Raw genomic sequence first — 17,657 nt, forward strand, 5'->3', positions numbered from 1 at the left:
TACTTATTTTCCTTCTAAGTTGTTATTTCATCTATTGTTGTTGCTTAATTAGAATTGTGCTACTAATACAAGTTAAAAGAATGAGGAGTTTTATTTTCTTCTTACAGGTAATTCATCCCCATTTTATCGGTCCCGCTGCACTAACATTTTTTAATTATATAAAAGCTTGGATTGTATCCTAATTTAAATCATATACTCTAGTTGCAGTTAGAAAAACTTTATCTTGAGCAAGCTAAAAATTTCCATAATCCCATACAGAGTTAATATGGAGAAATAAAGTTGCTAAATTTATCTTGAATTTGACACATGAATATTCTCATAAACAGACTCCAAATTTGACAAATTGGGACAAAACCATCACCAAAACAAAAAATTAATTATTTATTGGTGGTACTCGTCTTTCATTTAATATGTTTTTAGCCACTGTTTTCAAATTTAATGTTTCTATTAATGTTTATTTAGTTATCCTCTCTTTAAAAGGTTTTTTATTTTTTTTACTTTTAATTTCCACCGCCCATGAAAGTCATGCATCATATCATAACTTAAGTTAGGTAATTACCTTGCGATCTTAATTGATCCTATCTGTGAGCTATAGGGATGGCACGCTAATGATGATAGACTGATATTTGACTGGAGTAAAACTTTTTCTTTCTTAGTGAAGTTTTCTTGTGATTCTGTGTATACACCGACAATCTAACGAAAGTTAGTGACAAAAGATCAGGAAAGGGGATCCCTGGTAAAGTTCTCTGATGCTCAAGTTAGTACAGTCTTCGACGGAGGAATCAAGAATAGAGTAATGCTCGTGCGAGAATATAGCTCAAATGATGTAGATTCCGTTCTTTACCAACGGAGAGTACCCCCTTTTTATACTATCTCTTATAACCTCCGTGATCATGAGATGACATCGCATGTAGGAGTTTGTTCGTTTTTGTGTAATGAGTATCCGAGGAATCTTTTATCTACCCAAAGATATACCTCTTTTGTTGTTTCTAGCTTAGGCGTTAATAAAGCCATTACAAGAGCATATTGTCATAAATGGTTGCCCAATAGGAAACAAGATAGCTTCCGAAGGAGGCCCCAAAGGAATACTCCCTGATAATTCTAATAGGCTGTTAAAATATTAGTTACTGGATATATTTTGACCGACTAACAAGGCAGACGACCTTATGCTTATCCTTGCATTAAGCTGCTCTGTTATGTATTAAATGCAGTCATTAATCTGATATGAGATTCATATAATACGTTAAGCATGCACGAAATCTGCTTAGGTAACCCTCTGATAAACTGTGTGTACTGAAAATCCATTCAATAATAAATATGCAAATAAGTTTCTTAATTTTGGTCGGCCTTATGATCGATTGTACATGAAGAGTTTTAAGAGGTTAACCGCCTCGAATCCAAGTGACCTTTTATCCGTTCGATAATATACGAAAAGATTTGGATCGGACGTACGCAGAGAGATTTATGATGCTAAATGAGGAAAGAATATATAATGAGAGAAATCATGATGACAAAATGCGAATACTCTTGCCCCCAGCGCTTCCGCCAACCTGTCCTAGAGCCAACACGAAGGAGGTAAATCACGGGCGGTTACTAGCCTTTGGAATAGTGACTAGTACATAAGAGAGGTATTTACCTCGGCTTTGCCAAGATTCGAACCTCAGACCTCATGATGACAACACTTTATGCGCTAGCCACTAACCCGTCCCGAGGGGACATAATAGGAGAGATCATGATGAGAGAGAATGAGGAGAGAAAAAATATAATAAGAGAGAAAGTGTGATGAGAGAGAATGAAGAGAGTGGAAGTGTGATGAGAGAAAATAAGGAGAGAGAGTGTGATGGAAGAGATTTAGAAGAGAGAGTGTGTGATGAGAAAAAATAAGGAAGCCAGTAAAATGGGAGAGAAAGCATAATGAGAGAGGATGAAGAGAGAGAAAATGTGATGACAGAGAATAAATCGAGAGAGAGAGTGTATATCTTATTTGGATAAAATCTGTTATTTTCTTTACTCTAGGTTTAGTTATTTTATAAATATTTTTTCCCTTTCGCATCAAGTTGTTGATATAATTGTTAAAAAATTTATTCAATATTTTTTGAGCTCTTTCTTGACTACTATATATTTTTAATTTTTTTTATCTTTTTTGCAACTATATAGTAACTTATAGAATGGTCCTAACCCCTTCAGTGTCCTTGTATTTCATATTTTACCATCAAAATTCTTTATTAATTGATTCGTGTCTTTCACTTAATATATTTTTTACCATTATTTTCAAATTTAATATTATTTTGTCTCTAATTAATTGTATTCAAGTAGCCATGTGTTTCTACTAATATTCATTTACTTATACACTCTTTAAAAGGTTTTTTAATTTTTATTTTTAACTCATGCATATTTTTTTATTATTAATATTATATTTGAGATACATATATTTAACACCATAACTTAAGTTAGGTGGTCTAGTTTTATTAAGGATAATCTTGCAATTGGTATTTTCATCTAATTATATTAATTTTTTTTTATGTATTTGGTATTTTCATCTAGGTTAATTTAATATCACATTTGGTATTTTTCATCTAATTTTATTAATTTTTTATGTTGCTTTCATCTAGCCATCCGTGTCTAGAACAATTTATAAATACCTTAGGCTCCTGGAGCGTTAGAAAGCATATTCTTTTCAACTTTTAGACTAATATCAAATGTGATATTAAATTAATTTTTTTATGTGCAGAGTCTATTATAATAATTTGCTATTAGGATTCATCAATCCTTACATTGTACTATTACATAGGTCTCATACGTACACCCTTATCAAGTGTGATTTATAGGCATGGGGTACACATAAAAGTCTGATATATTGGCACAGGGTACATAGCAAAGAAAATAAGGATGTTGTTACATGTCATTTAATCACATAACAGAAAGGGGCTATAAAAAGAAAACTATCTATAAATTTAGAAGAGTTTATTATTTTACATGACGAAGAAAAAATATCAGCAATAAACATGGATAATTACGATAATATGATTAAAGTAGGATAAAATTTTTCATGTAGATAAAATCTTGGATTGTATCCTTGATTTAAATTATATACTCTAGTTGCAGTTAAAAAGGCTTTCAATCTTGCAATGCTTATACAAGCTAAAAATTTACTAAAAATTTACATAATCCCATACAGAGTTAATATGGAAAAATAAAGTTGCTAGATTTATCTTGAATTTGACACATGAATATTCTCATAAACAGACTCCAAATTTGATAAATTGGAACAAAGCCGTCACCAAAAAAATTATTTATTTATTGGTGGTACTCGTCTTTCATTTAATATGTTTTCAGCCACTGTTTTCAAATTTTTATTTAGTTATCCTCTTGTAAAAGTCATGCATAATATTATATTTCGGATATTTTATCTCTAAATTATATATTCCCGTGTCATTTTATAATTAGATGGTCATGAGATGTGTGCAACATCCTTAAGTTAGTTATCTTACCATCTTTAAATTTTAATTGAGGTGCGTGTATACTAATTATAGATTTTATCATAATATATATTTTTCTAATTGAGGTGTTCTCAAAATATATGTTTTCTCAAAAATCTTTTGGTAATGGGGAATTAAGCTATGAGTAGGGATGTAATCGGATCAAGCTGAGTTGGATAGAATCGAACTCTTGAATATTTAAGTTTGACTCATTTATAATCGAGCCGAGCTCAAGTTTTATTTAACGAATATATTCATGGTTCACGAGCTTATTCAAACTTTTATCGAGTCTAAACGAACTTAATAAATATAAATTATAAATTTAAATATTCATTAAAAACTAAATTATATATTTAAAGAAAATTATTCTTATTAAAATTTATAATTTCATTCAAATAAATAAATTTAATATATTTATGTATATGTTTAATAAGTAGAGTGTAAAATCTATAAATTCAATATCAAAATTATTTTTTTTATATTTAAAAGTTGATTTATAAATTTAACATGTTCACGAATTAACGAGTCGAATATTGTGAAGTTTGAACTTGATTTATTTATCTTAACGATTCTTATTAAATGAACTCAAATGAGCTTTTATCAAATCGAGTTTCGAATAATTCATGAGCGACTTAATTCATTTACACCCCTAGCTATGAGAAACTTAAAAGATAAAGAAATTATAGAAAATCATTCGTTTGAAACACCATTTTTTAAAAAAAGAAAGAAAGACACAGCGTAAAAATGCTTAATAATTACAAAAGTTCTAATATACACAAAATAATAATAATAAATATATATACAATAACTTGAAACTCTATACCTATATACATAAGCAACTGATTATAAAATTTTACTAATTAATGGAGCTTAGGGAGGCTGCCAATATAATCGGACGAAATTAGTCGCGTCGATGCTCAAGTAAATCGGACAGTTCAGAATTTTTCTGAACCAATTTCGTTCCAAAAATAATTCCGGATCGCAACCAGGGTAAAAATAGATATTAAACCTTCGCAAATTTCGATCTTCAAAGTCTCCCAAGTCCTCCTTCGCTTCTTCTCTTAGAAGATTCTGCTTATCCATCACCGCCCTGCCGCCTTTTAAGTAGTTCATAAACTCTACCATGTCAATCATTTTTTCTAGCCTTTTACTTGGCTTCCCCTCATCATCTATCACCACCCTGTACACCTTGAATGATATGGTCTTAGTAGTATTTTGTATCTCTCTCCCTCCAAATACTCAAAACATCCCTCGAGGAGTCTCAAACAGTAGTGCAAGAGCACGTTAAAACTTGCATCCTGATCGACCACTCTAAATCTGGGCTTCTCGCCATGTTGAATTTGGGCAAAGTCACAAAAATACACTGTCGAAAATGAAAATGCGCTCATATACAGTTTGCCTCGATGGAAGACCATATTTGCAATCAAAACGCGTTTATTTAAGTCGAACCATTTCTCGTCGCCGGAGCGGGTGAAATAGATTCTCCCGGGAGGATATTGGAAGAGCGCCACGATGTAGCCATCTCCGAGCGACGGGTCAGCAGATAGAATTGCTTTCAGGCGAAGCTGTTCTACAAGCTCTTGGCATGTTGGTGTCGGCGTCATGAAAGCAATTAGGCGCCCTGCAGTGTCGCGGATGGGGTGGGTGTGCTCGGAGGGGAAGGCGCCGCTCAGGCGAGGGAGGTCGATCTGCGTGCCGATGATCGGGTTCAGCAGTTGCACCCGAAGGCGGGCGTCGATCGTGATGATCCAACCGTGAGCAGAGCCGAGGAAGAGTCGGTCGCTTATGGGAGTGTCCGGGACGGGAATGGTGGTAGTGTACTCCCTTCGCTCGTCCAAGGCGTAGAAGGTGATGGCGGATGGGTCGCCGTGGGGATTGTCGTAAAGCACGAGTCAGGGAGCTAAGCAGTTGAGGAAGGGAGAGTTTGGAGAAGATGAGGGAGAAGACATCCAACGGGAGATCAGCCCAGCCGCCAGCCATGGGAGGAGAATCTCCGAGAGATGTGGATGTGGCGGCGATAAGGCAGGCGGAAGATCTTCTTTCTAAAATTTCATTAATAAGCCTGATGTTTTGTGTTTGGATAAAAAACTGTAAGTAATATCGTATTTATATGTAAATTTTCCGTTTCATAAAATAATTCCACAATCTTGAAAGAGTCAAAATTAAAATAAATTATCTCAATTATGTCTATATTTTAAAAAAAAAATTGTTAAAGAAACCGATTATTTTAATTCCGACCTCAACAAATTTAATTATTATTTAAAAGACAAACACATTAACTAATAAATAAATATTTTTCAAATAATCCGAAATCCATTTATCCTAATAACAAACCTAATTTCATCCTGAAATCATCATCCCAATTCCCAACAACACAAGAACGAAAAATTTTTAAAAAAAACAAAAATTTTCAACTCTACAGAGTTTTCCCTTTCTTGATTGCAAATGGAAGGTCAAACTTAAACGTGTTTATCATTCACAAGCATGCCATTTCTTCTTCCATTTCATAGAAGAAGAAATTTATGATTCTCTGTTTTCCTTGTAAATATTTGGTATGAATTAACAATATTAAGAAACAAGTCAATTTAATGTGCTGATAAAAAAAACAGCTCCTTTCTATAATATCTGGAGGGCAAAAAATTATACTTAGCATCTAGTAACTAGTTGATGCTATCAATCAGTTTCTAAGTTCTTCAGGTGTAGATAAAAAAATTTTCTTCCTACAACAAAACTTTATTTACTAAGGGGAAAAAATCAAATCGATGACGGCTAGATAAATTCAGTTTCTAAGTTCTTTAGATATAAACAAAAAAAAATCTTTCCTACAAAACAAAGCTTTATTTATTAAGAGGAAAAAAACCAAATCGGTGGCGGCTAGGTGAATTCAATTTCTAAGTGTTTTAGATGTAAACAAAAAAATTCCTTCCTACAACAAAAAAGTTTATTTATTAAGAGGGAAAAAACCAAATCAGTGGTGGCCAAGTGAATTAAGTTTCTAAGTTCTTCAGATGTAAACAAAAAAAATTCCTTCCTACAATATAAAGCTTTATTTACTAAGAGGAAAAAAACTAAATCGGTGGCGGCCAGGTGAATTCTGTACACTCATCAGAGTATGATATTCTGTCCAAGCTCATCATCTCCATGCCATACACCCCACATCGGCCGGAATTTCTTGCAATATTTCAAGTATGCCCTTTTCCTCTTCACTCTAATCGTAATCTTTGTTGTACTCTGTGAAATATATTGAGTTCTGTTTTAGAACTGGGAACTCTGTAGTTGAGAGGCTCACTGACTCGTTTATACCCAAAAAGATAGCCCAACTGCCTAGTTCTGTTATCTCTTTGCGTTTAATAACCTTGCAGTTCCACCCAAAAGATGCGCCGGCAAGATTTTTGGACAAAATTACAAGAACTCTGTAATCAAAAGGAGCATAGAAGTGCATCCGCTTGTATAAAATTATAGGGGAAAGCTCATTATTACAAAAAAAAATTCCTTTCTATAACCAAAAAAAAATCTTTATCTAGGAGGGAAAAAACCAAATTGGTGGTGAATCCTGCATACTCATCAATATCTAGCAACAAGTTGAGGCTACCCGTCTCCATCTGTAGACTCCAACATCGTGAATGTCCGTGTTTAAGTCTATCAAGGAGTGAGCATTCGGTTAATTCGGTCAATAAATTAACCAAATTAACCAAAAACCGATTTAGTGTTAGCTAACCGAATCAAATCATAGTTTTACTAAAACTGAATTAACCGAATTAATTATTTCAATTAACATTGAATTAACTAAATGTATTTAAAATAACAATAAAAAAATTTATACAAAATTAATATCAAATTAATCGAATTAATCGAATGCTCACCTTATTCATACTCCAGTTGGCTATCAATATTGTCTTTTACGGGGTCACTAAAATATATTGAATTCTTTTTCAAAATGGGAAACTCCCTGCTGAGTAGAGTACCGATTGATTTATTCCTAAAAAATAATTTCTGATTGTCTATATCTTCTACTTCTTGACATGTAGCTATCTTGTGATTCCACTCAGGAGATATGCAACCAAGATCTACAATATTTGTCATTTTAAAAATTTTAAATTGTTGGGTTCTTTCTTGATGGATGTGGTCGGAGTACGGTAAAAAAGATAAAATAGAATTATCAAAATTGACCTTCAAATTATCAAATCAAACCATATTAGTATTTGGATTATTTTAATAATTCTATTATAATTATTCTTAAAATTATTTTTAGAATAATTCTGTTATTTATTTATTTATTAATTGATCGAGTACTTTTTGAATATTATATATTGTATTATCCTTAGAGCAAATATAATGAACAATAAGTTTTATTATTATCATATTATTTCTGGTTCTCTCTCTATTTTTTTTACATGATATCAAAACCATCTTCCGTGCCACTAACATTAATATCTCGCCTGAGCATTCCACCAACTGTGACCGCCATTGCCAAAGCTGTAATTGTGGCCCAAAATCAAGTAGGATGATATCGGTCACCTTTGGAGGGAACGTGAAGTCGCATACATGAATATCGACGTTGATATCCACTGCGTACAACAATCCACCAAAAAAAAAGCATATCTTTAAACATAAAGCCATGTTTCATGCTGACCCATCTGGCTTCCCCCGTGACCCCGCCAATGATCCATCTCCATGTAAAAGTAACCGCAATCTTAAACTTATAAACCCAATTTTATCGTGGGACTTACTATGTCACATCACTATCACATTAAAAATAAAAGAGTCTATAACTTTTATAAACCTCTTCCTACCATCATAAACCTAACAAACAACTTTATATTGGACCCACCACATCATTATCTATATTTTCTATTTACTATCTTATTTACTATTTATTTATATATTATCATAAATATATATTTATAATATACATGTTAATTAATTTATTAATAATATATATTAGTTTTATTTAATATTTCTAAATAAATTATTAATATTTAATAATATTATTAAAATAGATGTTGTCAGATAACATTCACTTTGGCAAATGAACGTTGTCGGTCAGTTTTGCAAAATGAACATTGTCGTTCATTTGATAAAAATGAACGTTGTCTATTGTCTCATTTAATTAAGTCTTTTTAAAAAATAAAAAAATAAAATATTTGCTTGACAACTAGCATGAGACCCATGTGCATTTAATTTTATATTCTTAAAAGTAATATAAAACGAGCATCCAATTTTGGATACTAACTTCTTTAATTCTAAGCTTTTTGAAGTCATGCAATGTAATTAGGTTTACAAAACACAACTTCTTGAGTTTTGTAAATTCATCATTGCAGACACCCTAATAATGCTGTATTTTATGAATTTGATGGAGATAAGAATATGAACTTGCTAAAATAGCGATCTGTCTAGGTTGGGAAGGGTGGCGACTGAGGGAAGTTGGATACAATCCATTGTGATTGGATTGTCACTGATCACTTCCGATTCTTGGTTGGCAACAGGGGTCATCGGCGAAGTCAACCACGAAGAGGCCACGTGTGAATTTATCGGAAGAAGTACAGGATACCATAAGCCAAGCAGGCGACCCAAGATCTTCGCTGCATACATTTTTGCTCCAATTCATGCATTCGGCTGCTAATCTAACGCGGTTGAACCGATTAAAGCGGTTGAAGAGGAGATCGAGGAGATGATATGGTATCGTTGACCAGTCTCTGGATTGGAGGAGTTCACGGAGGATCGACCAGTATGATTCCAGTTCCGGTTCCGGTTCCGCCATGGATGTGATGGGGTTAGCTAAGCTCAAGTTCTACTCTCTTTTATCTGTATTAATTTACTCGATTTAGATAGATTAACGAGGTAGCTTGAAAAAGAAGTTTGTAAAAAAAAAGACATAAAGTATGTGATAAATTAAAAATTATTTATACGAGTAAATTAGAAAAAATAAATATATCTTTGAATTTATAATTAATATGTTTGACGACACGACTTATTTTGTATCTAGTTTGACCTTACCTAAACGCGATCGTGGTGATTCACCTGGCTTAGTTGGTCAAAATGTGGGACCCACAGCTATCCTTAGCGTGGGAAACTTTGATTTACAATTAAAAGAAATGAGAGTGAGAGAGGAATAGGGCTTTGGCAAGGAAAAATTCATTTCACGAAAATAATATGGAAAAAACATAGTCATGACACTGTGTGAAAATTTTTGATTTTAGAAAAAAAAGTTACATGGATTTGCATGACAGGTCTGCAGCGTTCCCCAGCAAGTGTTCCGCAAAGGATTTGATATGCCGCACACTCTGTAAATAGCTATTTTTTTTTCATTTTGAATTTCTTTTATACTTAATACTATAATCTAACTCCTACCCCTAAAATCAAAATCTAATTAGCACAACTGAGAGCTTAAATAAAAACAAATTAAAAAAAAATTAAAGATAAGTTGGACAGATATAACATCGGCGCTCAATGTGTATATATATAATTGATATCAAATATCTAATTCTTCAAATTAACTAATCTTAGAATGATCGATTTATTCTATAAAAATTTTTCATCGACCATCAAATAAATTGAAAGTACTAATAGAAATTCAGATAATCAATATTTTTAAACCTGCTTTTATAATAAAATCTCTTATAATACGTCATATTTAAGATTTTAATCTTAAATTTTTTAATTATTTATACGTTGGAGGCCTAACTATTGTATGGAAAAATTTATATATTTAATACTATATTAATGTTCTTATACAAATATAATAATTTTTATCGGTCGGATTCTATCAAATAATTTGATCGAACTCAACAGCAAAAATCTTTTGCTAATGTACACAAAATAATAATAAAAAAGTATATACAATAACTTGAAACTTTACCTATATACATAGGCAACTGATTATAGACTTACTAATTAATGGAGCTCGAGGGAGGCTGTATTTATATTGTAATTTTCCGTTTCAGAAAATAATTCCGCAATCCGTTATGAAATTGAAAGAGTCAAAATTAAAATAAATTATTTCAATTATGTCCAACTTTCTTGCTTGCAAATGGAAGGTCCAACTTTAACTGGTTTATCATTCACAAGCATGTCATTTAGTCGGTTGAAAAAATTATCATGCTTGATACAATGAAACTTAATACCATATCATTCAAGGCTAGAACTCTATGTTAGGTAATTGAAGTTTTACTAACTGCATAGATTAGCATGTTCTTTTATGATTAAAGTTTCTGCCTGATCAAACAGTATAAAATGATTACAAGAATAAGATATACAAGAGCAATAGCATCATTTTCGATAAGTTTTTTACTCTAAACTTTAGTGCCAATTAGCTACATTATATTATCTAATATCATGATGATCATCATGTAATAGAAATAAGATGCATTAAGATCAATTACAATAAAGGAAATTTGTCTCATATACTTGTGTTAGCATAAATATCCAACTAATGTTCTGTGAGTTTTAGTAAAATCAAAAGGAGCACAGCAGTGCATCCACTTGAACAAAATTATAGGGGAAAACTCATTATTCCCTTTCTATAATATCAAAAAACTCATACTCAGCATCTAGCAACCAGTTGATCTTATCAATCAGTTTCTAAATTCTTTAGATGTAAATAAAAAAATTTCTTCCTACAACACAAAATTTTATTTACTAAGAGGGAAAAAATTAAATCGGTGACGGACAAGTGAATTCAGTTTCTAAGTTCTTCGGATGTAACTAAAAAAACTTCTTTCCTACAACACAAAATTTTATTTACTAAGAGGGAAAAAACCAAATCAGTGGCGGCCAAGTGAATTCAGTTTCTAAGTTCTTGAGATGTAAACAAAAAAAAATTCCTTCCTACAACACAAAGCTTTATTTACTAAGAGGGAAAAAATTAAATCGGTGACGGACAAGTGAATTCAGTTTCTAAGTTCTTCAGATGTAACTAAAAAAATTTCTTTCTTACAACACAAAGCTTTATTTACTAAGAGGGAAAAAATCAAATCTGTGGCGGCAAAATGAATTTAGTTTCTAAATTTTTCAAATGTAAACAAAAAAAATTCCTTCCTACAATACAAAGCTTTATTTACTAAGAGGGAAAAAAATCAAATCGTTGATGGCTAGGGGAATTTAGTTTCTAAGTTCTTTAGATGTAAACAAAAAAAATTATTTCCTACAATACAAGGCTTTATATACTAAGAGGAAAAAAAACTAAATCGGTGGCGGCCAGGTGAATTCTGTACACTCATCAGAGTCTGATATTCTGTCGAAACTCATCATCTCCATGTCATACACCCCCACATCTGCTGGAATGTTCTGCAACATTTCAAGTATACTCTTTTCTTCTTCACTCTCTTTATAGCCTTTGTTGTGCGCTGTGAAAAAATTTAGTTTTGTTTTAGGGCTAGAAATTATTGGATCGATACGCAAATGGAAGGTCCAGCTTTAACTGGTTTATCATTCACAAGCATGTCATTTAGTTGGTAGAAAAAATTGTCATGCTTGATACAATGAAACTTAATACCATATCATCTCTCAGTTAAGTAACTGAGGTTTTACTAACGGCATAGATTAGCATGTTCTTTTATGATTAAGTTTTTGCTTGATCAAACATAATAAAATGATTACAAGAATAAGATATAAAAGAGCAATAGCATCATTTTCGGTAAGTTTTTTACTCTAAACTTTAGTGCCAATTAGCTACATTATCTAAGATCATGATGATCATCATGTAATAGAAATAGTATGCATTAAAATCAATTACAATAAAGGAAATTTGTCTCATATACTTGTATTAGCATGAATATCCAACAAATGTTCTATGAGCTTTTAGTAGAAATCAAAAGGACCACAACACCCCAAAAAAATGTTCCTTTCTGTAATATCTGGAAGATAAAAAAATCATACTCAGCATCTAGCAACTTAGTTGATGCTATCAATCAGTTTCTAAGTTTTTTAGATGTAAAAAAAAAAAATTCTTCCTACAACACAAAACTTTATTTACTAAGAGGGAAACAACTAAATCAGTGGTCCATCTCATGACTGCGGAGGTTATATGAGATGATATTAAAAGGGGAATCCTCTTCGTTGGCGAGGTAAGCTTGGCACCATCACTCAAATCCTAGTTCTACTTCAGTTTACTGTACTTCTTCTTCTTCTTTTTCCTACTTTGAGAGAGAGAAAACTGACTTAAGCGTCGGAGAGCCTAGCCAGGGATTGCCACCCCGATCTTAGGCCATTAATGCTTTGTCGGTTGGTTTCATAGTGCGCAAGAGGTGATAACATACGTGGGGGCATTGATACAAGGTCTTCTTCATCTCGGTGCACTATTCGCCGGAGTTTTTTCCAGATCTGCTTTGGGTTTCTTAGATCTATTATTATTCTTCTTCACCGGAATCATCGCCCACCTCCCTTAGCGCTTCATCTCGTAGAAACTATTCGTCGGAGTTTCTTCCAGATCTTCTTTGAGTTTCTCAGATATGTTATTATTCTTCTTCACCGGAATCATTGCCCAACTCGCCCAGCGTTTCATCTCGTCGAGCTCTCAGACAGAATCAGTTATCATAATCTAGCTATAATTATATCTTACTTCCAAGGGGTATTAAAAATAAATCCGACTCAACGATTCAATACGAGTCGACTAAAAAAAAAATCAAGTTTAGATTAAATATTTTCAAGGTCAAATCATGTTAGGATTGAAGGTTTCAGATTGACTTGGGATGCCTCAAATTTAAGGTTTAATGGAATTTTTTTAGGTTAAATCTAATTTTATTTTAAAAATTAAGGTATTTTTATATATATTAATATTAATATTAGTATGATAATGATAAAATATTGGGATAAATATAAAAATTATAAAAAAATAGTAAAAAAAAAAGTCAGTTTTGAATCGGCTTATTCAAGCCGGATTCACATTGGTCAAATTCAAATTTGAGTTCGGATCAAATTCAATTGAAATTAAAAAAAATAAATAAATTCCAACCCAACCTAAATATCATCCAATCCATCCAAATTCCACTACTCCTTCCTTTCAAAACCTATGTACTCCATATTTAATTCCATTTTTTTTCCACATATTATAATTTAAAATTTAAATTCTCAATCATCTTTAGGACTCTTCTATCTATTTTATTGCTTCTGAGTATAAAATATTAATTTTCTTTTAATCATCAAATATACAGCCTTTATTATTTATATTTTAACGTCGATTGCAATCTAGCTGAGAATGGTAATTCCCACCCTGACTTATCCATAATAAAGCTAAAACTAGTTATACTCCCGTGTCCTCATTGCCGTTTAAGCCATGGACCATGATGTATCATTGAGAGGCCTCCAGAGCCAAATTAGTTATTCACATCATAAGTTTATAGAATTGAGCGAATATCGAATCTTGATAAAAACGTAAATTCCTACGTCTTGTATAATTTAGAGAGTGTTTGGCTGAGCTTATAAACTCTCTAAAATAGTTTATGAGCGGTTTTAGAGCTTATAAACTCTTCAAATTTGTTTGGTAATTTTTTTTTTCAAATGACTTATATACTCTCAAAATAAGTTGTTTTGGAGCTTATAAACTGTTTTTTAAAAAGTATGGAAGACCCTACTTTTTTAAAAAAGATTTTATTTTAATAATTTTCTTCTCTAAAATATCCTTATATAATTTCATTAATCCTCATCTTATCCTCCATAAATTTTTATGAACCTAATATCTTTCTATCTCTGCCGACTTCTCTTCCAGCGTTGTGTCATCTTCTTCGCCAAATTTTCTCTCCCTCGGTGGAGAAATTCACCCCAAAATTAATAAAAATTCCAAAACCCTCTATTAATAGTATTATACCATTTTTGATAATTTTATTAATAAAAATATCTTATAATATTAAACACATCAATACTTTTAAGTTAATTGTAATAACTTCACCCAAACACTTTAAGAGCTTATTTTTAAAATAAGACTTAACAATTTATAAGCTCCTAAAATAACTTATAAACTGTATGAACTTATAAATTGTTTTTAATAAGTTTAACCGAACACCCTCTTAACCTTATTCACTTATCTTTTCGATCATCATAATTTACTTCACCTTTTGTCACATGACAGCATTAAGAGGTACAAATATACCTCTCTGAATACCTATTATCTCCCATGCAAAATATTTCTTATGATTTATCCTTTTCTAATTAATTACGGAGAGTCATTCTAAACGGACGCGAAGATGATGATGATGATTTTCTTTTAATGCATTGATGTAGCATTGAGCAAGGTTAATTGGTCCAAGCCAATGCTACACCAGTACATTTCAAATGCTACATCACATTTGAATTCCTGGTGATATAAAAAAAATTCTCTAATAAAAAAATAACCAATTTAATACTGCAACCCAATATTTTTCTCTATTTTCTCAAAGTGTTCATTTGCTAATGATTTTTTAACTATGAGAAACTTAAAGATTAAAAAAAATAAACAAAATCATACATTTCAACACCATAATTTTTTTATTTTTTTTAAAGTAGGCCACCGCATACAAATGTTTGTAACATTGAAACACTACTACCTACAAAAACAACTCAATATAAACTTACTTATTAATGGAGCTTGAGGGAGGCTGCCAATATAACCGGATGAAAGTCTTGTCCACGTCAATCGGATAATTCAGAATTTTTCTGAACCAATTTCGTTCCGAAAACACTGGCAGAAGATAGGCCCGCTGAATGAAGGTAGAAAGCCTTGGATTATTTAATTGTTTATACATTCGATGATAGTAGTAGGAAAATTCTGGATCCCGAAATCCATCGTCATCTGCAAAATATATAGAATTAGGCGTCAAATCTGGAAAATCACAAGCAGAAAAACAAAGTGGGTTGCGGCCGCCTAAGAAGACGATCAAGTCTCCCAAGTCCTTATCCACCACCACCCAGTCGGAACATAAAGCATCTGGCGCGTGAAGACAGATCGCCAACGGCAGCCGACCAAATGAGGGAGAAGAGATCTAGCGGGAGATCAGCCCAGCCACCGCGCTTCCAGCCATGGGAGGAGGATGTAGATGTGGCGGCGATATGCAGGCGACGGCTTCTTCCTGGATTTTATCATCTTGTCCTAGGGTTACCTCCAAGTATTTCTTTCAATTTTTTCCTCTCAAATTCCAGAATTGTAATTTTATAAAAAAAATCATAAAATTAAATTTATCACACATCATATTTATAATTATATCGATATTTTCCGTTTAAGAAAACAAATCGGCAATCCTTTTTTATTAGATTGGAATCGGAATGGTCAAAATTAAAGAATATGTTTTGTTTAATAAACTGATTATTTTATTTAACTTCGTAACCCCTAAACAATTTTAGTTATTATTTAAAAAGACAAACACATTAATTAATAAATGAATATTTGTCAAATAATCATAAACATCCTAATAACTTTTGTAGCAAAAAAAAGTATTATGAATACGATAATTATTCCTTTTTGCACAATAACCCTACAGATTCTCCAATGTACTTGTTTACCCTTGCCTTTCATTAGTTTGATTGCTAATTAGGGAAATAATTTTATGGACTCTTAAGTCTTAACAGATATGAAACAATTTTTTTTATCGGTAAGATTTATTTTAAAAGAATAAAACATATAAAATATAGACTAAAATATTAAATAATATATAATCATAAAAATATATATAATATAATCCACTAATATAATAAAAATATTCTGCTTAAATATTACCATGTCTTTCAATTTTAGCAAAAAAATATCAACTAAATTTTCATAATAAAAATATACATAGTTTTTTATAAGAATCACACATAATAGTTAGTCCAAGTTCAGTATTTTTTAGTTATATCTCTTATTTAGAAAAAAAAATTCTTATAAATATATTATAATTGAATATCGAACTGTGAATATTTTGATGAAAAAAAAATAATTATATGTGACTTACCTGATGAAAGATAAATTTTAATTTAAGAAACTTTGCAGAAAAACTGTAACAGAAAAAATTAATAAAATTTTATAGACAACGTATGTATGGGAATAACAATTATTATTTTTTCTTTTAATAATTTAACATATCAATTAGTCTTTTAGGTTTTTGGTAGTCAAGAACTCTTCAAGATTATTAACTCCGTTATTAAGTCATAGTCATAAATATTAAAATTCCTATTATACCTCAAAGATTGTTCAACATTTTTATAAGATCTCAGACTCTCCCAATTAAAAAAAGTCAAAAGTTTTTTAATATTTTTGAAATTATTCAACCCAATTTTTAATAAGAAATAATGAAAAAAAAATAAATGAGCTTGGCGTCCCACCCTATATAAAATGGCATAATTATCCTTTATTATAAAATAATAATTTATTTATATTTTAGTTCTCTTATTTATTTTTTTTTATCTAAATCGGTGTATTATAGTTACTATAAATCCGTAGTTGCTATATAGTTGTAACAACTACAATATTATAGTTGCTAATCTACTATGTTGGGACACTTCGAAGTTAGAGGGAAAAGGGGGATAAATAGCTCGTCTCGCTCACTTATTTGCTTCGTGGATATTGATCCTTTGCAGCGGAAATACTCAAAGCAAAGTTTTCCAATATTAATATAAGGATTTACTTGATATCCACTTCAGTGAGGTGACTAATCCAAGGACTCGACCCTCTCTCACACATCCACTATGAAATAGCTCATTCTCGGAAATAATTCGGAAGAAGAGAAACCTCGTACAGGCTCACACATTAAAATACACGAAGAAGAATAAGAAGAAGCTAATATAATATGAAATCTTATAAAATTTACAACAAATGAAATCCTAGCTTCTTACCTCTTGCTTGTAGACACCTCTTGATCAACTTGGAACTGTAGCAATACTTCTCTTTAAGTCTCCAAGAACTAGTGTGTGGTTGTCGAGAATCTGTGTTAAGAGCGTTGATGAAACAGTGCATGCCAAAACACTTTTCTAGGGTTCTTCATACACTTTAATCCCTTAAGCTTACTCTTAAGCGATTACTGCGATTACCACGTCAGCAACATGCTTCAAACATCTATATTCTCAAGCATAATCGATTACCTTAATTGATTACGCATGCCTAATCGACTAGCCTGATCGATTAGGCATGTTTTTGTTTGCCCGAGAATGACCCATAGGCAATTGATCCAATCGCTTACGGTGTCTAGTCCATGAGAGAAGGTGCTCATTAGTATTTCCGATATAGCGGATGAG

The 17,657-nt window shown here is 31.7% G+C and overlaps 1 long non-coding RNA gene across 1 annotated transcript; it reads right to left on the bottom strand.

Moving 5' to 3' along the window:
* Positions 1–11,455: 11,455 nt before the first annotated feature.
* Positions 11,456–15,584, bottom strand: LOC122038913. Its single transcript, XR_006127964.1, has 2 exons — positions 15,027–15,584; positions 11,456–11,824 (listed from the first exon to the last, which is right to left on the bottom strand). It is a non-coding gene; the product is annotated as an uncharacterized LOC122038913 (long non-coding RNA).
* Positions 15,585–17,657: the final 2,073 nt, after the last annotated feature.

The sequence above is a fragment of the Zingiber officinale genome, chromosome 1A (assembly GCF_018446385.1).
Source record: "Zingiber officinale cultivar Zhangliang chromosome 1A, Zo_v1.1, whole genome shotgun sequence".
Lineage (NCBI taxonomy): Eukaryota > Viridiplantae > Streptophyta > Magnoliopsida > Zingiberales > Zingiberaceae > Zingiber > Zingiber officinale.